The following is a 25,015-nucleotide window of genomic DNA, read 5'->3' on the forward strand; positions in this document are numbered from 1 at the left end:
ATTTGGTGCTGAAACCTGGGACAGGAGTATGCCTTTGAGGAGAATGGCCCCCTTTCCCTGCTCTCCCTCTGTGAAGGGACCCACCAGTGACCTCAGCGCATCAGACCATCCCAACAACCCTCTCACCACCTTCAGATCAGGCAAGCAGTCTCTCCCTCTCTCATCTCTCATTTCTCTCTCTCTCTGTTTTTTTTTTTTTTTTTTTTTTTAAGAGAAATGGAGGCAAGTCTCCCTCTCTCTCTCTTTTTCTTTAAATCCCAAGGAGACAAGTCTCCCTCTCTCTCTTTTCCTTTAAATCTCAAGGAGACAAGTCTCTCAGTCTAAGTAGAGGCAGAGGAGACACTCTTCATCCATGTGCTCAAAAACTCCAACATTGGTCACGGACTCAACTAGGGAAGACGGTTTTCCCTTGGTGTCCATCATGGGAATGCCTGACTTGATCAGGCACCCACGAGACAGTCCAGGATTCCGTCAGGGATACCTACTGAAAACTCTGGTAGCTGCTTGCTCCTTTCTCCTAATCTCTACTTTACTTCTCTCCTTAAAACTTATCTCCTTCCCCAGGGGCAATATTCTGCCCTCTGTTCCTCTGTCTTTGCCTCTAGACTGCGTCCTAAAAAACCTAAAACCTCTTCAACTGCCAACCGATCTGAAACCTAAATGTCTCATTTTTTTCCCGTAACATAGCCTGGCCTCAAAGCAAATTAGACAGTGGTTCCAAATGGCCAGAAAATGGCCCTTTCAATTTTTCTATTCTGTGAGACCTAAACAATTTTTGTCAATGAATAAGCAAATGGTCTGAGGTGCCCAACATTCGGGCTTTTTTTTACACACTAATCCCTCCCTAATCTCTGCTCCCAATGCAACCCATCCAAAATTTTCCTTTTCTCCCTTCTGTCCACCTCTCCACCTCCACCAGTAACTAAGAATCCTCCTTGTCCATCTACCCTTCTGACCTTTCTTCCCCACATGTCCAAACCAGACCCCAATCCAGGCCCTAACCACTCACCCGCCAAGCCTCCCTCCTCTTCCTCTGCCTGCAGCCACCTCCTTATGCCCCTCCTGTCACCTCCCCACCTCACACCGGGTCCAGCTTATAGTTTAGTCCCTGGACTAACTCCTCCACTGCACCCAACAATTCCCCCTTTTAGAGGTGGCTGAAGCCAAAGGCATAGTTAGGGTGCACGTTCCTTTCTCTTTATCTGACCTTTCCCAAATCAGCCAATGGTGAGGCTCCTTTTCATCAGATCCTACTAAATATATACAAGAGTTCTGATACTTAACCCAGTCCTAAAATCTCACCTGAAGTGACTTAAATGTCATTCTTACTTCTACTCTCACCCCTGAAAAACACTTAATATGCATTTTATCATCCAATCAGACCCTGACATGAAAAAACCTACAGAAATTAGAATCTGGCCTTCAAACCCCACAACAGGAATTAATCACTTTCGCCTTCAAGGTGCTCAACAGTAGGGAAGAAGCTGCCCTGCAGCAGCGCATCTCAGAACTACAGATGCTTGCCTCTGCCGTAAGACAAACCCCAGCCACACCACTGGCTCACGAAGACTTCAAAGTGCCCAGACTGCAGCATCCAGCTGCCCTCCCCAGACCTTGCTTCAAGTGTCAGAAAGTTGGCCACGGGGCCAAGCAATGCCTGTAGCCCAGGATTCCTTCTAGCCCTTGCCCTGTCTGTGTGGGGTCCCCATGGAAAGTCAGACTGTCCAACTCACGTCACTGCTCCCAGAGCTCCCAGACTGAATCCTTCCCAGATCTCCTTGGCTTGGCGGCTGAAGACTGATGCTGCCCAAACATCTCATAGGCCCCCTGGACCATTACAGACACCGAGCTTCGGGTAACTCTTACAGTGGAGGGTAAGTCCACTCTCTTCTTAGTCGACACGGAGGCCACTTACTCCACGCTGCCTTCTTTTCAAGGACCTGTCTCCTTGGCCTCCATAACTGTTGTGGGAATCGATGGCCAGGCTTCCAGGCCTCTCAAAACTCCCCAAGCCTGGTGTCAATTAGGCCAGCACTCCTTTCCACACTCTTTCCGAATCATCCCCACTTGTCCAGTTCTCCTGTTAGGCCAATATATCCTAACAAAATTGTCTGCCTCCTTAACTATTCCTGGGCTACGGCCACACCTCATTGCCACCCTCCTTCCCGAACCCGCACCTCCCTCAGTAGCTCCCTTTATGTTACCCTACCTTAACCCTAGGATGTGGGATGCTACCTCCTCATCCCTTGCTTACTCACCCCTCATCATACCCTTAAAACCTAACCACCCTTATTCTGCCCAGCCAGCGCCAGTATCCCATCACAGCACAAGCCTTAAAAGGCCTAAAACCTGTTATTACTTACTACAACATGGCCCTTTAGTTCCCACTAACTCTCCCTACAAGATCCCCATCCTACCCGCCCCAAAACCAGACAAGTCCTACAGGTTAGTCCAAAACCTTTGCCTTATTAATCAGGTAGTGATCCCCATCCATCCTATCGTGCCAAACCCCTCAACAAACTTCTCTGAAACTCACCTGAATTCCTGAGGAAACTTAAATGCCCTGCTCCTGTCTATCTTGCTGCTTCACCTTCTTCCTCCATTCTGTGTGCCAAGACATTTCCTGGTTCCAACCCTGGCTGCCACTCTACTCTCTTCTAGAGTAAATAAATGACCTTCTTCTTCCAAGGTATCCTGAGTGACTTCTCCCCTATTCCCTCCTCATTCTTTTTCTCCCTATTCCTCCTGCTCCCTTGTGCCCTGCATAATTGTACCTCTTTTTCCTGTTATTTCCAAATTCCTCTATAAAACCTTAATTTAACCCAGTTTTTGCTAAACCAATCCAACCCAACCCTTAGTATCTGGGTACAAAACCCCAGCCCCTCTGCCAAAAACACTTTCTCACCTTTTCCGTTTGCACTTCCTGTTCTGCCCAAGCCAAGGACTTTTTTCCTCTGCGGCTCTTCCACCTATCTCTGCATTCCTACCAGCTGGACAGGCACTTGTACCTTAATTTTTCTTACTCCCCAAATCTAGCTTGCCAAAGGAAATAAACCCCTTGTAACTCCCACACAACAAAAAAGAGTCATTCCATTAATCCCCTTGCTTGTCAATCAGAACAGGTATAGCAGGCCTTGCAACTTCCACCACCACATTCTGAAGTGTCTTTCCTGATTTCTCTTCCAGCATTACAGACATAACTCAAACACTCTGTTCTCCAAGCCCAGGTTAATTCCCTGGCTGCAGTTGTCCTCCAAAATTGCCAAGGCCTCGATTTATTGACTGCTTAGAAAGGAGAACTCTGCCTATTTCTGAATGAAGAATGCTCCTTTTAGCAAAACCAATCTGACTTTGTATATGATGCCATCCAAAATCTTAAAGATGGGGCTCAAAAGCTTGCTAATCAGGCAAATAATTATTCTGGACATAGCTGGCCACTCTCTAACTGGGTATCACCACTCCTTCCATTAGCAGCCCCCTTATACCCAGTTTTCTCCTTCTCTTATTCAGGCCTTGCCTTTTCCGACTAATCTTTCTATTCCTACAAAATCGTATCCAAGCTATAACCAATCAGTCAATACAGCAAATGCTCCTTTTAACAACCCCACAATATCAACTTTTGCATCAAAATTTCTCAGCAGTCTAAATTCTATCTCATTTTTAGGCTTCCACGCTGCCCTTAATCCTGCTTGAACAAGCCCTGAGAAACGTTGCCCATCATCCCTCTGTACTGCCCCCAAAATTTCACTCCCCTCCCTTTTTTATTCCTTTTATTCTTATATTATTAATATGAAAAGACAGGAATGTGAGGTTCTTTGAACTGGCTGCACCATGGGCCATCCTAAGTCGAGCTATGGAGACCCTCGTGATCCACAAGCACATCTCTGGATGGCCTCCCAGAGCCAGAAAGTCTGAAGTAAGAAGAGTAGCTAGCTCCTGCAGAGCCGATTAACCGACCTTGCAACATTCCACCATTGTTCTGGCTTAACTGATAAGCCAACCTTGTGACAATGGACCTTGGACCTTGTGACACCCCCTAGTGACACCCCCCCAGATTGGAAAAACTGCCCTGCACTCTAACTTCTGTAACTTTCCACTGCCTACCCCAAATCTATAAAACCAACTCGTATCCCACTGCCCACTTCTGACTCTCTTTTCAGACTCAGCCTGCCCACACAGGGGTGAATAAACAGCCATCTTGCTCACACAAAGTCTGTTTAGGGGGTCTCTTTATTCAGAGTGTACTTAACACTGGACAAGCTGGCTAGCCATATGCAGAAGAATACAACTGAACTCCTACCCTTCACCATATATAAAAATAAACTCAAGAGGGAGTAAAGATTTAAATGTAAAGCCATGAACTATAAGAATTGTAGAAGAAGACCTAGGAAACACAATTCTGGACATTATCCTTTGGAAAGAATTTGCGAACAAGTCTAGTCACAGATTCAGGAGTTCAAAGAGGCCTTCAACATGATTGACCAGAACAGAGATGCTTTCATCGACAAGGAAGATTTGCATGATATGCTTGCTTCATTTGGGAAGAATCTAACTGATGAGTGTTTGGATGCCTTGATGAATGTGGCTCCAGGCCCCATCAATTTCACCATGTTCCTCACCATGTTTGGTGAGAAGTTAAATGGCACAGATCGTGACGATGTCATCAGAAATGCTTTTGCTTGCTTTGATAAAGAAGCAACTGGCACCATTCAGGAAGATTACCTGAGAGAGCTGCTGACACCATAGGGGAAAAGTTTATGGATGAGGAAGTGGATGAGCTGTACAGAGAAGCACCTATTGACAAAAAGGGGAATTCAATTACATCAAGTTCACACACATCTGGAAACATGGAGCAAATGACAAAGATGACTGAAAGAACTTCAAATTCCAACCAAAGGTTCCTTGTTGCCACTTTGGGTATTTCTGAGTTTTTCTTTTGCATGCCTTTAGCTTTACAGCTGTAAAGCTTTTGTTTGTATTTAATCTCATCCATTTTGGGCACATGTATCTTTATATTCAGATTGGAAATGAGACTTCCTATTAATATAATTTTCAGAATAGAAAAATACAGTAAATTAATCTACCAGCCCCTGCCCCCAACAACTATGGTCTATATAGAGTCAATATACTTTTTCAGAGAAAGTTATTCTCTCATTTTTTTCTGAACCATAATTAAATTTTATGATGAAATTTAAAAAAAGAAAAAAATTAAGGAATCAGGAAAAATACCTAGTGTATGCTAAGCATAATACCTAGGTGATGGATTGCTAGGTGCAGCAAAAGACCATGGCACATATTTGCAAACATGCACATCCTGCACATGTACCCCGGAGCTTAAAACAGAATTAAAAAAAGAAGTGAGTCCTAATTAAACCAACGAGCTTCTGCATAGCAAAAGAAACTATCAACAGAGTAAACACACAACGTACAAGATAGGAGAAAATATTCTCAAACTTTGTATTCAACAGAGGTCTAGTATTCAGAATCTATAAGAAGTTTGAACAATTCAAAAATTGAAAAGCAAATAATCTCATTTAAAAGTGGGCAAAAGAAATGAACATTTCTCAAAATAAGAAATACGAAGGGCCAAGAAACATATGCAAAAATGTTCTATATAAATAACCATCAGAAAAATGCAAATAAAATTACAATGAGATAATACCTCACATCAGCCAAATGGCTACTACTAAAAAGTAAAAAAACAACAGATGCTTTTTTTCAAATGTCACTTTTCAACTCTGTTCTTGGGGATTTTGAGGGCATGGTGAAAAGTAAAAAGTGAAATCAGAACAATGTTACCTTGGTATAGATTCTGAGTAGTACAGCATGCCAATGTTGTGAGGATAAAGAGGTAATAATTTAGATATATGTAGAAGTTTAATGTTAATTTTTTAAATAAATATTCTATTTCATGAATATTCATGTTGAAATAACTTGGAAAGTATATACAGAGCATAAAATTAGAGTGTTATTATTCTACCTCACATAATGAAATGATACATAATTAGTAGGGATTATAAATGCATATACTTTACTTTTTTTCTGTTGGTGTAAATAATTCAATCACCTTTCCTCATAGTGAGTACTTTGTATAATTCCTGGGTTTTGGCTCCAGAGCAGGTAAACATCTCACTTTAGGAGAAAACTATGCTTCTCTGCAAAAATACACACACACACACACACACACACAACATACATATATATATATATATATATATATATATATATATATATATATATATGCAATTGCACTTTAGGTTCTGGAGTACATGTGCAGAACATCATGCAGGATTGTTGCACAGGTACATACAAGGCAATGTGCTTTGCTGACTCCATTACCCCATCACCTATATCTGGCATTTCTCCCCATGTTATCTGTCCCCAACCTCCCTAAAAGACTTAAGCATAAGACGTAACACCATAAAAGCCCTAGAAGAAAACCTAGGCAAAAGCATTCGGGACATTGGCATAGGCAAGGACTTCACAACTGAAACACCAAAAGCATTGGCAACAAAAGCCAAAATAGACAGATGTGACCTAATTAAACTCCAGAGCTTCTGTACAACAAAAGAAACAAGCATGAGAGTGAACCGGCAACTAACAGAATGGGAAACAATTTTTGCAATCTACCCATCTGACAAAGGGCTAAAATCCAGAATCTACAAAGAACTAAAATAAATTTACAGGAAAAAAACAAACCCATTCAAAAGTGGGCAAAAGACATGAACACTTTTCAAAAGAAAACATTTATGAGGCCAACAAACATATGAAAAAATGCTCATCATCACTGGTCATTAGAGAAATGCAATTCAAAACCACATTGAGATACCATTTCACACCAGTTAGAATGGCGATCATTAAAAAATCTGGAGACAACAGATGCTGGAGAGGATGTGGAGAAATAGGAACATTTTTACACTGTTGGTGGGAGTGTAAATTAGTTCAACAACTGTGGAAGACAGTGTGGCGATTCCTTAAGGAACTAGAAATAGAAATTCCATTTGACCCAGCAATCCCATTACTGGCATATATCCAAAGGATTATAAATGGTTCTATGATAAAGACACATACACACATATGTTCATTGCGGCACTGTTTCCAATAGCAAAGACCTTGAACCAAAACGAATGCCCATCAATGATAGACTGGACAAGGAAAATGTGGCACATATACACCATGGAATACTATGCAGCCATAAAAAATGATGAGTTTGTGTCCTTTGTAGGGACATGGATGGATCTGGAAACCGTCATTCTCAGCAAACTGACACAAGAACAGAAAATCAAACACCGCATGCTCTCACTCATAGGTGGGTATTGAACAATGAGAACACAGGGACACAGGAAGGGAAGTGGGGGTAGGGAGGAAAAAATATATTTCTTTATCTAATACTCCTTTCTATCAGCTTTTCCATTTTGAGTTTATAAGTTATCTGAGATGTCTCTAAGGATATTATTATTATTATTTTCAATTTGCTACTAGTAGTTGTCACTGTATGAATATTACTATGATTGAATTAAGGTGATTACTTAAAGAACACCCTGACTTGAATTCAAAAAAGTAACTTACATGTTTATACACACAAGAAATCAGAGTACAACACAAGCGTCATAAAAGTTTGAAGAAAGTTCTTTTTCTACCAAGTTTTTGTTAAAAAACTGATCTTAATTAATTGGTGTTAATCTATTTCTTCTTTTCTTTCTTTGCAATATTGACTATTTAACCTTAAAATCTGTTTGTCTCCTTTAAATACACACACACACACACACACACACACACACACACACACACACACACACATTTCTGTTCCTTCTGCCAGAGTGAGAGAGGAAATAACAAATTCATCAAGATAATGGGAGAAAGTCTAAAATCTCTAAAAGGCAGTATTTTTCTAAGCATTAAAAATATCAAAAGGATGAAAGGTTTATATCCACAGAAATTTATTTTGATTCTATATATGAAAACAAATGAACATTGTATCTTGAAGTTTGTTGAATCTTTTCTTTGAATTTTGTGAAATATCTGCCTGAGTAGTAGCAGAGAGGTGAAGATTAATAAGTTGAGATAGCATCTGAAAAAGAATGGCCAGAATAATCAATAAGAAAATAAAATACAGGTACTCAGGAAGGGTACTGACTAGACTGAGTTGATTTTTTTTTATCTGTTAGAGTAGAGCAATACAAAATCCCTCTCACAGTTAGTATTACTCCTGTTACTACCACTATTAACTGCAGTTAATGTAAACAGTAGAACATAAAATTATAGCACTAAAGATGATTCTGCTTATCATAATTACCATAATTAAATACTGAGGCAATTCTGTATACTTGGTGTATCACATAATTTATCATTTAATCCACATGACAATGCTATTAGGCAGTTTTCTTATCTGCTTTTAAATCTTGAGACACCCAAGGTGACTTGAGATTCCTAGCCTCTCGTCATTTGTAAGATGAAAAGTGTTTATTTGCCTTTTGGTAGCTGAACATGTAATGAATCGATTAAATAAGGAGGAGAAAGTTTATGTTCATCAATGCTTTCAATATAAATTTGAGACCCAAAAAGCAGTTGATAGAAATTAGGAAGGACAAGAATAAACACCTAAAATATATTTAGAAATTTAATATCCACAGTAACCCTTTGAGTTATATACTATTATTATCCTCATTTTAACATGAGAGAAGTGAGGCAGTAAATAAACCTGTAAATTGAGCAAGAATAGGGAAACTTAAAAACACAATAGGTTGAACAATTTAAATCTTCCAGACACAGATATTTAACCCAGCAAACTGGCTTCTTGTAATTACAAGTGAGAGATCATGTACATGTAAAATTCTGGAAAGCATCTTCATCAGATTTTTCTCAGAATTACAAAAATGACTTATGGGAAGGCATTTCTAATTTCCCGGCTAAGTCCTTTGACTTCAGCTAGCTCAATGTGGAGGTGCTGTGTGCTACCCTGTGAACACTACTGTGAAATTCTCTGACCTGTATTATGATGGAGAATGGTACACACAAAAAGGTCACACAGGATCAAAGAGATGTTACTTTGCCTAAGATGAGCCTCTTTCCTGCTGGCTAATTTTCATAGGACTCACTTCTCAGGGTGGAGTATTTTCACAAGACTCAGTTCTCAGGGTGGACTCATTTCTCAGGGTAGAGTATTTTTCACAGTGATGAGGAAATTCAGAGTATTATTTTGTATCATTTTCTGCTGTTTAGAGAAAGATGCCAGAGCAATATTCTGTTACAAAAATTAAAATGACTGGTCTATTTTGCTGGGCCTACAAGTGTTCATATTCTATAGAGCTATAGTAAAACATCATATGACATTTTTATATCCTCAAAATTTCTCTTTAGTTTCCCAGTTTCAATCTTATTTTTCAATCCTACCAAGAAAAAAAAATAGGTCATTTCACCCTAGAAAATAATGACAGAGAATTTTAAATAAAAGGAAGTAAACATGCCAAAAATTTACAAAAAATGACAAATGTCCACTAAACCTCAAGATGATGTAATTGGTGATTTAGAAGAATGTAAAATCAGCAAATACAAATACAAATCAACAAATAGAAATACTGAATAGGGAACTAGAGATAACAGTGTAGAGAGATAGCAAGCATACACACACACACACACACACACACACACACACACACACACACACACAGATAGATAGATAGATTTTTTTTTTTTTTGAGACACAGTATTGCTCTGTCCCCCAGGCTGGAGTGCAGTGGCACAATCTCTGCTCACTGTAAACTCCACCTTCTGGGTTCAAGCAATTCTTGCTTCAGCCTACTGAGTAGCTAGGACTACAGGTGTCTGCCACCATGCCTGGCTAATTTTTTCACTTTTAGTAGAGATGGGGTTTCGCCATGATGGCCAGGCTGGTCTCAAACTGACATCAAGTGATCTGCCCACCTCAGCCTCCCAATGTGCTAGGATTGTATGCATGAGCCACTGTGCCTGGCTTAAGTCTATATTCTTCTTTAACTCTGAAGGAGTAAGAAGTGAGAGAGATCACAAGCTAAAAATAGCAAAAGAAGTGAATGTAGTTTGGGGTTTTTTTGTTTGTTTGTTTTTGTTTTGTTTTGTTTGCTTTTAATGTTGGGATAGTTTTCCACATAGAAGGAGTAGAAGCTGCAGTGCAAAGTCACTGCTAAAGACAGCCTGGAGGAGGGAAATGGGTGTCATCCACAGCAGAGGGTCAAGATAAATTTTGACTTATAATAGAATGATATATTCTATTATAAATCATTCTATTATATCAAATATAATCAGAGGATTATAAATCATTTTATTACAAAGACACATGCACATGTATGTTTACTGCCGCACTGTTAACAATAGCAAAGACTTGGAACCAACCCAAATGCTCATCAATGATACACTGGATAAAGAAAAGGTGGCACATATACACCATGGAATACTATGCAGCCTTAAAAAAGGATAAGCTCATTTCCTTTGCAGGGACATGAACAAAGCTGGAAACCATTATTCTCAGCAAACTGACACAAGAACAGAAAACCAAATACCGCATGTTCTCACTCACAAGTGAGTGTTGAACAATGAGAACACAAGGACGCAGGGAGGGGAACATCACACACTGGGGTCTGTCAGGTGGTGGGGAGCTAGTGGAGGGATAGCATTAGGAGAAATACCTAATGTAGATGACAGGGTGATGGATGCAGCAAACCACCACCATGGCACGTGTGTACATATGTAACAAATCTGCACATTCTGTAAATGTACCCCAGAACTTAAAGTATAATTTTAAAAAAAGATAAAATTTGAGTGACAGTAAGGGCATTATTTCCACTGAAACTAAAATGAAGCTGAGAAAAGATGGCTGAATGGAAATATAAGGAATGTTTGTCAGAATGAGAGGGTTTAAGGGACTTAACATCTAATGTGCTCAGTAGTCATTGGGAAATAAGAGCCAGGGACATTTTCTGGGAGTGAGAAGGTGGTGAGTGGCAAGGCTGAATGAAGTGGCAAAGGTATAAACTTCTTGAAGAGAAGACTTCTGAAAAAAAGGTATATTCAACTAAGGCTGGAAATAATGAATGTGTAATGACTTCAGGACATACAATTTATCTTTTTATCCAGAACTTAGCAACCTGGCTGTAACAGAGGAAATGAACAGTTGGACTCATAGGAGATTGTTATTTCTCTTTTGGGTTCAATGGGCAAGTGCTTTTAGGTTACCTGGGGTAAATGTCATAAGGACAATGAATGAGAAAGATGAATTCAAGTACCTGTAGCTTTGGTGTCTGTTGAATGCTTGAGGGGCAGAAACTGTGTTTGAAGAGCATTCTAGTTTCTCTGAAATCACACCTTGCACTTTTATACTGAAGAAACCAGAATTACAAAGTAGTTACCTGCAATGGGCACTGCAGTCAGAATGCGTAGTTTCAAGCTCTGCCTCCGAGGCTTACCAGCCGTGGAAAGGATGATCATTTGCTCAATTTTTCAGTTTTCTTACCCTTAAAATAAAAATAAAAGTAATTGTACAAACCTCATGGGAATTCTTTAAATTAATACCTCAAATATTGACTACTTGATCATATTAAGAAATCAATAATTATTGTTACCAGATTCTATAACAATCTTTCTCAAATTCAATTCAGCCTCCAAATAATAAAAGCAGAAGTTAAAAATATACAGAATGAAGACTTTAAATAATTATTTGATTTTTCTATTATTATAAATAGTACATGGAGTACTTCTTTGCTCAATTCCATTAACAGTAACATGAGAATAAAGTTCAGAGTTAATTTGAAAAAGTAGTTTGCTCCACTAGTGACAGAACCTATTATAGCCACTGACTCCATTTCTTTACACATGGGCAAAATCTCAATTCCACTATCTTGATCACTGCTCTTTCAATGGCTCTTTCAAAGTAGTTTTATCACCAGCTCATAAAATTATTATTTGAAATTTCTAATTGAAATATAATATTTTAATGTCAAAAGGTCTGCATATGTTAGGTGGAAGAGGGCAGTGAAATTTGAAGGGAATGCTTTTTCTTAATTAGTGGCAATGAAGTGCTTACTTAAGGATGAGTGGTGCATTCTTATGCACCCACTTATAGGGCAAGTGAATACACAGTCAACTTATAACTCCCCAGTGTTCCCTACTGTTTCATTTGACCACTGGTCTTATAAAAGAGAATGGTTCCAAGGTGAGTTAAATAATTGAACTCACACTGGGACTATATTCAGCAGCTGTGCTTTGAATAATTGGCCCGGCAACCTCAGTATCACTTGTTAGAAATATAAAATCTCAGCTCTCATTTTAGACCTATTGAAACAATTCTGCATTTCCAAAAGGCGCCTGGGTGATTCACATGCATAACAAAGTTTGAGAGCCATGGCCTAATGAAGACATTCTTATATTCTGGGAAAATGAAGGCTGCATTAGGTCTCAGCATTCTGTTCTTTTCCATTCCTTTAGTCTCTAACTAGAATGACTGTTAAAACAGATCTGGGAAATTTGAGAGTATGGAAGGCCTCCTACCTCTATATGCACTGTTCAGGAGGGTATTTTTTGTTAGTTTCTCCACATCTCCTTTTTTTTCTTAGCACTGAGTATAAAAGGCCCTGTGTGTTCATATATCCAATGCTTCGCTTTATTTCTTCTCAAAATATGATAGATTTTAGGTTGGAGGACTAGGATGCTCATGCTGTGTGTACCAGTGCAACTCATCGATTTTAGCAACCACAGCTTTTGCAAACAAAATCATAAAATATAACAAAACATACAGTTTGAAGACCAGGGATAAATTTACCTATGACAAGAACATTTTTTAAACCCACAAATTTGTCCTGGGTGATAGGTGCTTTATCAATAAAGACAGTTGTTGTCAAGTTGTCTGGTTAAGTGGATCTAAGAAAAAAAAAAGGAATGGGACAACACAGCCCAAATATTTGTTTAAAGTTACGAATTAACTATTTCTTGTTCCATGTGTTTCACTGAATTGTCTATTCCTGACATTTAGGAAAAAAGAGAAAATAATGCATTTGGTTTTGATTTGAGATTAGAATTGAGTTCAGAGCTGCACTAATCATCAGCAGCCTTCTTAAATGAGTAACCAATTTTTGGTTTTGAATCTATTTGATCAAACTAAAATCTCAGAATTGAATGTGAATAAAATTTTTTCCTCCTGAAATCTATGTAACATACATCTGAAGTAACTTTTATATGATATTTTCCCTTGAGAACTAGGGTCTTTAAACATCATAAATAGTGAGTGGGTTTCCCACTAATATATCATATCAATTTCTAGAACCAAATTATATTTTCCATATTACTGTGCAGATTAATTGGACACCTTATAAAGGATGACTTTTTTTTTGCCTTATAAAGGATATATATTCTGTGGATTAAATTCCATCTGAAAACTCACTTTGATGTTCAAGATAAAGGAGAAAGAGAAAAATAGTCAAAGTGGATTACATAAAAACATTGCCTGATTATGAATAATTTGTAGTAGTTCATCTAAGACTGCAACATTATTATCCTATCAATTCAAGACTTTAAATATTTGATAATCAGACTTTGAGGATTTAACAAATATTTGAGACTTAAGGTTGAATGTCTACATATAAGGGTAACCCAAACACTGTGCTCTATGGTGAATTTGAGCAGTGCTTCTCAATCCTAGGAGGAAATCCAGTGTCCATCTCATCCCTGTTCAGCTGAATCAAAATCATTTGGTGGTGGGGTGGGGGTGGCCTATGTATCAATACTAAAAACAAATAAAGAAACTTAACTCTGATTCTAATTGCAGTCAAGGTTAAGATATACTTCCCTCTACTGGAGGACACTCATGGTCTTACTATCTCATGTATATAAAATGCAACCCAAACTGCAGATTTCTAACAAGGAAGTTACACCTATGTATTATAGATACTGTCTGAGTATAAATTTCAAGTGATAAAAGTCATCTTATAATACTGTAATCACAAAATCTCTAGCTAAGTGAAATGCTGGTTTAATATATGAAAAATGGATCCTGATGAAATATATGAACACGTCTTCTGGTAAAGATCACTGATCTCCTTGTTTCTTACTCTTATTGGGGCAATTGAGATTTCACTGCCTTTTAAATTTTATACAAGGGAGACTATAGTCTTGTAAACATTCTTCTAAGAAAAATAGACTATCATTTTAAGCTTGGGTGGGTCCATCCACAAAATAAATATATAGCTGAAGTTCAGGATTCAAAAGGGAATTATGTTTTATTTAGGATGATAGTCATTAACTAAAATATCACTATTTGTTTCATCTCATAATGCTCAGGTGTTAAAATGGTTCAGCAAATTTCATATTGAAACATTTTTGGATGACATTTTCGATAGCTGAGCTATTATCTCTGTTTATATCATTAGCTTAGTGGCTTATTCTATGTTCTTGAGGCACTAGAGAAACTATGCACTTTTTCTAAAAGTTTAGCAAATTATTTTAGGAACTCTAGCTTCTCTGCAAAATAGGTTTTATTTGACATACAACAAAGCAAATATTAGGAAGTACACATACTTGCTAATAGATATAGAGCCAAAATAAAGCAACACAATCTTTATATTTAAGAACTTTGAAGACTTAGAAAAGCAAACAAACAAAATCCCACCAGAAAAGAAGTTTTATTTTAAGACTGTTGATTGTATATTCTACTTAAATTAAGTCACATAGAATAGTTTCACTGATTTTAAATGAGTTAAAGGTGTTATCTAAAGTAAGGTAAGGAATATAGTGATTACTATTCTTCTTAAATGGGTCATTATAAAATCTAATAGTTCTAGTATAATTTAAAATCTATAGAAAAGGCAACCTTTTTTAAAAAAAAAATGAGAATGGAGGTGGCCAAAGTATGCACTGATAAGAAGAAAATATAGATACAGATACAAAGTTTTATGTCATATATATATATATATATATATATATATAGTGTTTTTTTTTTTTTAATTTTTATTTATTTATTTATTTTTTTTTTATTTTTTTTAATCCCATTTATTTTATTGCATTTTAGGTTTTGGGGTACATGTGAAGAACATGCAAAATTGTTGCATAGGAACACATGTGGCAGTGTGATTTGCTGCCTTCCTCCCCATCACCTACATCTGGCATTTCTCCCCTTGCTATCTCTCCCCAGCTTCCCACCCCCCACCGTCCCTCCCCTATTTCCCCCCAACTGACCCCAGTGTGTAGTGCTCCCCTCCCTGTGTCCATGTGTTCTCATTGTTCAACACCCACCTATGAGTGAGAACATGCGGTGTTTGATCTTCTGCTCTTCTGTCAGTTTGCTGAGAATGATGGTTTCCAGGTTCATCCATGTCCCTACAAAGGACCTAAACTCATCGTTTTTGATGGCTGCTATATAGTGTTTTTAATTCCTCTTCCAGTAAATCATGTGTGTTTTCAGCCATTCTACATCCATCCACAATGAACAATTCAGGTAAGATGGGGTGGCTGATGATTCTGGGAAGAAGAAAAAGGCTATGACATGTTGGGAAGTCTCTACCGGATAGGTAGTAAAAATGGGAGGCTTTCAGAACTGAAGCTGTAGGTTCAAAAGATAATTGAAATGGAGAGAAGGAAAGTAGGCAGTAAGACATTGATGTTTTCAGACTTAATCTATGGGTTGATGTCTTGGAGGGGGACAAAGAGTTTGTTGGATAGTTTGAGGGGAACAATTTATATGCACAATGCTGATATGTCAATAAGCGTCTAAGTTGAACACACTCTTTGGGCCTGGGAGGGCAGCTCCTTAGATCTTTCCAGCTCTCATAAGGAATCCAGGAGTTCTCACATGCCTCATGGAGAGCTAGGGGAGCCGGCTGATGGTGCTAGCTGAGAGTGTCACAGTGGCTCAAGAGAAGGGATCCTGCAGCTCTGCTATACTAAGTAGCACATTCAGGCTTAGGATGAAAAAAAGTGTCCAGCAATTCTTCAGAGAAGGCAAAGCCAAAGAGAACTAGGATGAAGCCTGATTGGCCAGATGGATTATTAACAGTTAACCAGCTGCAGAGAAGCAGCAGATGCTGGGAGCTGTAGCAGTGACTAAGAAGACAAAAATACCACCGCTGCAGAGGACAGTGAGGAACCTATAAGCTCCTTCACAAACCAAAATTCCTCTATGAAAAGAGAAGGGAAACAGCCATAAAACAACACTGAAAATCAAGATGCGGATCTATTCAAAAACAATATATTGAAACACAGAGATTACAACATGACTACTTGCTGAGTTTAAAGTTCAATTTTCAGTGCTCCAAAGGGTAGGTGGGAAGAGGCAGGGGTGAGAATAGAGATGGTAGTAACAGCAGTTATAGGCAATAAAAATGCACATATTAGTGTGTCTGGTGAATGATTTCCCTGCATATTATTTTTCACAAGCAAGTTTTTACTTTGCAAATTTTATGAAGTTAATTATAGTTATCTTTTCACACTTAAGCTTCTGATAGTCTTGGTCATAAGAAAACAGTGAGGTAACTGAATTATTTTCCAATTTATTTTTTCTGCCTAATCACTTTATCATTTCAGATCTAGTAATAGTGATGACATATTTGTGCTTTATTCCTATGGCAACAGTGATTCTCCTGAGATGAGGGTCATGTATTTTTGGTTTTCTGTTCTGAAATTACATGTTTACCAACAGATACAGCTTTGTGATTGTGGCTTTCAATTTGATTGCCCACAGCAATGTGTTGTGGACACTGCTGTATTGCCCCAGTCTCCGCTTCAGGACTGAACGTTTTTTCACTCAGTTTTGAAGAGTGCTGCTGTCAAAAACTGTCAACAGTCCACCCTTGGGAATTGCCTTCAGCTGAAAAAAACCCCTCCGTACAAGGTCACATCACCATAGCAGTCACAGCTTAAATCCAGTGACTGGCAAATTTCCGGGTTTAAAATACCCCAAATCAAGACAACTCTCAAGATCTACCCAATCTTCAGAGCTCACCAGAGTTCAGCTAGGGCCCAACCTTTTCCTCCATTTAAGTATAATTCCCTTTCCTTTTCCACAGTGTTAATTCTAAGAGGACTACCTACTAAATCTCCTGTGTGCTAATTTCCATTTTAGAGTCTACTTCATCAATAACCTGACCTGTAACAGTTGCTTCTAGTAATAGCCTGAGAAAGCAGACAGACTGGAACATTTGCCAACCAGCTCACAATGAAGGCCAAATCACTGGTGGTAGATGGAACTTGGATAGATTCAGTAACAAGATTTCAGTGCAATCGTTAAACTTCTATCAGTGATAAACTGAATAGGAGGAGCAATGTATCATGTGCTTAAGAAATATAGGATAAATAGTATTGATGAAGATAACTATTCCAGGGGTAATTGATGCTATGGAGAAAGAATGGGAAAGTCTGGAGGTTATTATCTATTGAAAAGGTAACTGAATGTCAGAGAGACTTCTTGGCAGCACATAACAGTCTTTTGTTTCCTATATACTAAGGACAGAGGAAGCTGAGGACCAGAAACAGAACCAAATGGAAATAGCACAGTTCTAATAAAGGTTAAGCATTTAACATAGACAAATCTTATATGCCAAATTCAAATTCCTGATTGGGAAAAACTGGGACCCTGATATAAGGGATGGGGTCATATGGGTGCATTCAAAATATTGAATCTCCAAATTCTTTCAAACTCTTTGGAGCTGTACAGGTGGCACATTTATCTCGGGTAAAGGCCAGGGTCCCACTTGTCTTAAAGAAGGCTTCTCTCCTGCAAGACATCATGTGCCTTCCTCATTATCTGAACCTCCCTTTCCTCTTAAATAAAAAGTCAGTAAGCAGAGTTATGTCACACCATAATCTAGCCATGGAAGTGACAAGCTTGTGAAGGGAGATAAGGAACAATATCCCAAAGAGCTGCAGGACCAAGACAGCTGGTCTTGCAGAGGAACTGTGAAAACAAAATTCAGAGAGAAGATGAAATTATATAAGGAAGAGTTCATCTATATGGAAGAACTGTTGTTTTAAAAACATTCCAGCAAAACACTCTGGGAAAGACTCCAAAAGATAATGCTAGGATGTCTCTTAGAAACTTGGAGAAAATGTGGCCCACTATAAGTGAAATAGAACTGTCAAGATTGCTATGGCAGATGATAGTAAAAGAAGGGAAATAGTTTGAAATAATGGGCATGCCAGAGTGGACATCTGATGTAAGCCTGGACAAAATGCTAGATGATGATATTCTCAGGAGGGCCAGCAAAATACTTCACTTAACAAAGTAATGAGGAATATGCTAGTGTAAAGGCTACCCACATTAGAACCTACCGCCTAATCATGGAGTAGAATTTATGTGAGAAAAATGTTAAAGAAATTACCTCATTAATAACAGTGAGGATGGTAAGGTTCCAAAATAATGGAGTCTAGGTGGTGGTTTTTAACAGTTTAAAACAAGACAGTTTCAATTAGTCTCAGAAGCAGGAAAGTTGAAGTAGCTCCCAGAGGAACATGGCAGGCAGAGAGCTTTAGATTTGGCTGACAGAATACACTTTTCTTAGAGTCAAGATAGATGTGCATCCAATGATGGTATTGCCCAATATTTACAACAACAACTCCAGGAAGGCTCATCAGGAGAATTAAAGGCAGTCCTCTTAACAAAATGTCACAATCTCTTGTCTAATTTCCAGATGTGAGTCAGTGTTCCAACCCTGAACCCACTGAATGAAGAATAAGCTTGGTTCCCAAGAGAAAGTACCCTGGTAGCACTCCAGCATTCACACATTGTAATGATTACTTCTTTTCCCAAAGAGTACTATAACAATTTGCTTAAATAACTGCACATTGGAAAAGAAGAATACCCAAACCTAACATTCTGAGGATTGTTGCATATAAAATCTGAGTTGCCATTGATATCTGAGAACACATATCATCTCATCTTCATGTTTTCATGTGAGGGTAGGAACATATGAAGGCCAGGTAATAACTGGGATCCTGGTGCAAGTTTAGCTTAGAGCGTGTCTACTGGTTCCATGAATCATCGAAAGGAAGACCCCCATGTCCCCCCACCACTAACACAGAGACACAATAGTGATAATATCATATTCCAGGTAAAATTGCAGAGATTGATATTATCTTAAAAATGGAAAGGAGTCAGAGGTGGCATCTTTATCATGTCTCACTTCAGTTACCAAGTCTGGCCCTATAAACCAAAGAGATCCTGGAAAGCACTGTAGATTACCACAAACTCACCTGAGCAGTATCCCCACATCAAGCTATTGTAGAAGATGTGGTCTCTGGGCTAGAGAAGATTAATATCACCTCATGTATATGATATTTAGCCACTAATCTCCCAAAATGTTCTTTTCCAACCCTATCAGAAAATAATATCAGAAGCAGTTCATATTCATTTGGAATATGAAAGTGAATAGTATTCACTTTCAGTATTGCATCAAAGCTTTGCCAACTACCCTACTGTGTTATAATATGCTCTGAAGAAACCTGGACTACGACTATATCATGTAGAATATCAGGCCATTTCACTATATTGACAGCATCATACTAATAAACTTGTATCATCAGGGAAAGTCAAGTACAATGAAAGCGTTGACACATGTGATCCAGAAGATGAAAAGTGAGCCCAGTGGCGGTTGACATGTTTGCTATCAATACATTTGTAGGGGTTTAGTGGTCCAGAACACACTGGGATGTTGGTTTCAAAGAACAGGATCGATTATTCCATCTCACACTGTCACCAGAAAAAAAGAACATTCAATCCCTGACAGTTTGATAAGTTTACTTGAGTTTGGGCAGCAACATATTCTACAGATGACAGCATTTTCCAAAGCTCCATCCTATGTACCCAGTGACATAGAGAGCTTCCAACACTGAATAGGACTCATATAATTCAGCAGACTCTAATCGTAGGTAGTATCTGTAGTGGAAGAGACATCATGTGGAGTGTATGGCAATCCATAACACAAGAGTCACAACATAGACTAAGAAGATTCTGAAGAAAGACCAAACCATCTGCATCAGACTTTGTATTTATATTAAAGCAAATATAAATACCATATAAATTTAATATAATTATCACATCTAGACCTAGATATAGTTATACAGGTATCTATGCCTATACCTGTATCTACGTATCTATATCAAAAAGGGTGTATTTGATCACCTACATCAAGTACAAAAACTCCCTGATTGAAATACAAAAATCCCTTTAGTTTACCATTGCTCCCACACCTGAGCATATTTTAGAGGTCCTCAGAGGCAGTTAAAGTGCTCACTTCCATGAAGATTGGTGGTTTATTAGAAAACAAAAAAGTTGGATATATAAAAACCCTGTAAAGTGACAAGATGTTCTATTAATGGTGGCTGCTCAACCAGCCCCTAGGTAGTTAAATTACCCCTCTCACTGATCCTTCTTTCAAACAACATACTTGCCATTTTCTATGCAGCTTCTCAACCCTTGGACCAATATTTGATTAGATGACTCTGAGGCTCATTGTCGTATCTCCCTGTCTTTTCTCTCCAGTGTTCTGTCTACATTTCCATATGTCTCTTTATACAAAGACCCTCTGTTCTCCTTGCTTCTCTGGTTCTTCAGACGCTATATCTGTAACTCACATCATTACCATCTGAGAACTAGTTACCCTTTTATTTTATGTCAAAGGGGGATCATTTCCTAGAAATAAGTTTCTTCAGACCTACTGCTTGGAGGATGAGGGGAGATGTTTATTTTCCATTATGGGGAGCTGTCTCACCCCACAACATGAGCCTTTACAATTAAACAACTCTTGATATAGAAAAAAAGTGACTTTTCCATCCCTATCAGCAAAGAATATTAGAAAAAGTTATTTATTAACTTTATCAACCAGAATGAAGGATCACAGTTAGCTTCACTCTTTTTCCAAAGAGCTGTTTACATAACACAGTGGTAACAAAGATACATTATTCCAGATATTCTCCTTGACCTTTAAACTTATAATTCCCATTTCCTATCCAAAATGAAAGCTTTCTTCTCTACAATATTACAATAGAACTACTTGGAAAATAGACACTTGGGCAGTAAAAACATTCTCGGTTACTTCTCCCAGTAACTATGAAGAGACCCCCATTCCTCCAAGGCAAATACTGCTTTTCAGTTCATTGCACATTAGACTTCCTCAAAGCTAAGATTAGCTTAGCTTTGGCCAAGCTGAGTCTCAAAGGTATTGAGCAGAGCCCTGGATTTATTTGTATTCCTGCCTCTGTTGATCTATTCTTCCAATAGCCCTTCTTTGTAGGCACATTTAAAAACTCCACAAATAATCGCTTTGAGTGCACAGAGAATAAATGAGATAGTACTTTAGGTCATGTGTAAATAGAAAATACCAAACATTTTAAGAAAATGAATTAGACTACGAAGAGAATATGGAAGAGGGGCAGGTGTTCAACATTGTTGCACATTACAAAAATGTGATGAGTTTTTAAAATACCCATGCCTGGGTCCTATCTCTAGAGGCTCTGATTTAATTGGTTTGGAGATGAAACTCAGGCATCTATGTTTTCCAAAAGATTACCAATTCTAAGTTAAGAACCATTTCTATACACCATAGGATTACTCCCAAAGTCTCTTGCATGGATCTTCTTGTTCCGAAGAGAAAATATTCAAATATAATTCAGTTTTCCCTTAACTATTTTTTTTTACTATAACCATTCTCACTAAGGTTCTTTCCCCATTTGATATGACAAAAGAAATTCAGCATTTCCATATGCCTTTGGTTAAAAATATCAATTTTCAAGTCTAGTTTGGCTCTAATCTTCTTGGCATAACTTTGCAGAACATATGTAAAGTATTATTTCTCTTTTGACTTTTGGTAATCTATTATTTATACCTATTGTTGCAGTTTGCCTAACTCAGAAGAAGTTGCTTACAACATTGCTTTGGCACCTTACAAGGAATGACATATCTTGGATTTCCTTCCTATACTCCCCAGAAAGAGGTATCTGCATTTCTGAGTGTGGGGTTTTGCCACAACCATTTCCAAAATATTTTACTTGAATATTTAGGGTAAATTTTTAAGAGTAATCATAAATTAATGAAAATATTGCTAAAAATAAATTATTTAAAATAAAATTAACATTGTATTTAATACAAAAGGAAGTAATGATATGAATGCATTATTTTCCAGGTGAGCCTGTTACTATTGGGTCTATTAATATCCTTCTGAAGGGAAAAGATGAGGTTTGGAGAGAGAACTTCTATTTCTACACTAAGGGATAACTAGCACAGGGGGCAGGATTTTTACAGACAGCATGTAGAACAGCAGAGAAAAATGGTTATATAAACAAAGTATTAATACTTTCTTATTGGTGAGAGACTCATTAGCGCCTTCAGAAGAGTGGAGAACAGGTGCTCTCCACTTAGGCACCTACCTGCCTGTTTCCCCATCATGTCCTCTTATTTTCTTTCTCCATTCTACCTTCCTCCCTTTCTTTCACTGAAGGCACCTCTCCCTTCCCTGCTTTTCTCTCAAGTAGCTCAAATATTCTTAAAAGCCAGAAACGTCATCTGTTTGTGGAGAATCTCTGCTTTCATTCATGCAATCAAAATCTCCTTGGGAATAAAACAAAACAGAATGATGAATATGTTTTTAATAAAGGGAAAGTAAAATATATGCAAAATAAAGTCTCAAACTTAGGGCCATACATTATAAAATATTTCTTCTCAATAATGCTCTAAGAAATAAAATATATATTAAGAAATACAAACAGCTTGATCCCCCAATATTTAGTGAGTATAAGTAAGAATAAACCCATCTGTGAAAAAGCTAGCTCTGTAAACTTATGGTCACTTTTTCTGTGCCTGGGGTTTCCTGCTTAAAAAATAAGGGTGTTAGATCAGGTGATCTCTAAGGACCCTACCAGCCCCAAAACTGCCTCTATGTTATTGAACTTGTGTGAAAAGAACCACTCAGTGGGAAAGTAACTTATAAAATTTTTAACTTCTTCCAGCCAGTGATCTTTCATCTTAGCAGGTTTTATGTCAGGATGTGAACAGATGCCATTTGACTTTGTAATTTAGGTTTAATTGATTTATGGGCTCATGGTACCCTGCAGTGCAGTGGCTTTTCCAAGTAGGAGAAAATCGCTGCTCTAGAAGAAGTTTCAACTCTCTGAGATGAAATTATGTGTCTATTTCAAGCTGAAATGGCTTTTGCCTTCCTGACTGTCCTAAGGTCCTGCCTGTGACCTGCTTTTCCTCTGCTCATATTCCCTGCCTGTCTGCTTATGCCCTTTTTTAGCATCCTTCATCTCTTCTTTTGAGAAAACTCTGAAATACGTTTTTCCAAATGCCTTTTCAGAGTTTATTGTGCTTTTCCATTTGCTTGCTGGAAATATTTCTTTCTTGATCCGCAAAGACTAAAACTCAACAAATACAAAATGGAAACTCATTTTGTCTTCCTTCATTCTACTCTGCCATTTTATTCTGTAATTATTATCTGCATTTTCTCAAATCACAAGGACTGGAAAACTTTTGTTATCAAGTCAGAATTTTACATTTTTCATGCCTTTTTATTAGTAATGAAGTTCCAGAATAGCACAAAATCTAAGAGTATCAACTCCAGAATCACACTGCCTGGGTTCATGTCTTAGTTTCCCTGCTTCACGGCTGTGTGGTCTTGGGCCTCAGTGACCTCTCTGTGAAATAGAGCTGGTATCCCTTCTCTTAGGCTTGCCACGAGGATAAGATTAAATAATTCATGTGAAGCCCTTGTCACAGTGTAGTCATCTAACACATTAGAACTATGATTCTGCTTAACTCCCAAACTTCTCTAATCTCCATTCCCACTTGGATTAACATAACAAGAACATTCTTGGTCTCACACATAACTTTTTCACTGGTTCCATCTTTCATTATGTTAACACCTACTTATCAGTCTACAGCTTCTAACTCAGTAGCTTCCCATTTCTGATGTCTTAGTGAATACAATAATTTTTTTTTTTAAGATTCAAGAGTCCTCATGACAGAGTCACAATGTCTTTTATCAAATTTCTTTACTATAGTCTGTTACCTGTAACTTCAATACAAAAAATTTCTAGTATTTGCTTTCTTCCAACCATGCTGAGTAATTTGCTCATATTTTTGAATTTATTCTTGTATGTTCTCCCTGCCAATATCTCCATATCCATATAGTACCCATTTCATGTAGGAGCTTAAATGCCACTTAAGTCTTTACTAAATCCTTCATCATCTGGGAGGTTCTTTTGTTTTTGTCCCACCTGTAATTCCCATAATTAACCTGTCTTTCACTTACATCACTCATCATCTTTCTCCCTTTCATTAAACTTGCTCATGTACCTATTTCATCTTTCTTATGTAACTACAAACTACTTTGGAGAAGAAACCATTTCTTTTCATACAGGTATACTTGAAGTTAATGTTCACTGAACATGTAAATGGACAATATTTGAAAGAATGAAAAAAATAAATAAACAATAAATAATGAATTAATGAGCTATCAGACAAAAATTATTTCCCAGGACGTGCTTCATAAGTGGGTAGGAAATTGGCAAGGCAAAACCACCAGAAAATAATAAAGGAGAAATTTTTAAAAAGTTAACATGAATGCAAAAGTTAAAATTTAACTGTTACCACTGAAGAAGTGAGACAAATGGAGAAAGAGAGAAAGTCAGCCAGGGTAATTAAGAGTAAGCTTTCCACCTACTACTAATCAGTTTTTATTGTGTTCACCACTATATGTACATGCAATTTTACACTATTTCGATACTTATTGAATTCAGCCATGAACCACTCTATTTAATAAAATACTAATTTCCTATAGTATAATACATTGCTTTGTAGTTTCTAAGTGTTTTTACGTATTTTGTCTTATTAATTCTTCACAATGATATGGCATTTGTATTTTCTATATTCAACCAAGATAATTGACTATCAAAATGATTAATTTGCCCACCTATATGGTAAAATAAGATCTGAGACTCAAAACCAGGGCTTACAAATTAAAATCCAAGTTTGTTTGTTTTTTTTTCCCCATTCCTACAACCC

The 25,015-nt window shown here is 37.7% G+C and overlaps 1 pseudogene; it reads left to right on the forward strand.

The window, feature by feature from the left end:
* The first annotated feature begins 421 nt into the window (after positions 1 to 421).
* LOC108294670 lies at positions 422 to 4,924 on the forward strand (annotated as a pseudogene).
* Positions 4,925 to 25,015: the final 20,091 nt, after the last annotated feature.

Source organism: Cebus imitator, unplaced genomic scaffold, assembly GCF_001604975.1.
Source record: "Cebus imitator isolate Cc_AM_T3 unplaced genomic scaffold, Cebus_imitator-1.0 Scaffold597, whole genome shotgun sequence".
NCBI lineage: Eukaryota > Metazoa > Chordata > Mammalia > Primates > Cebidae > Cebus > Cebus imitator.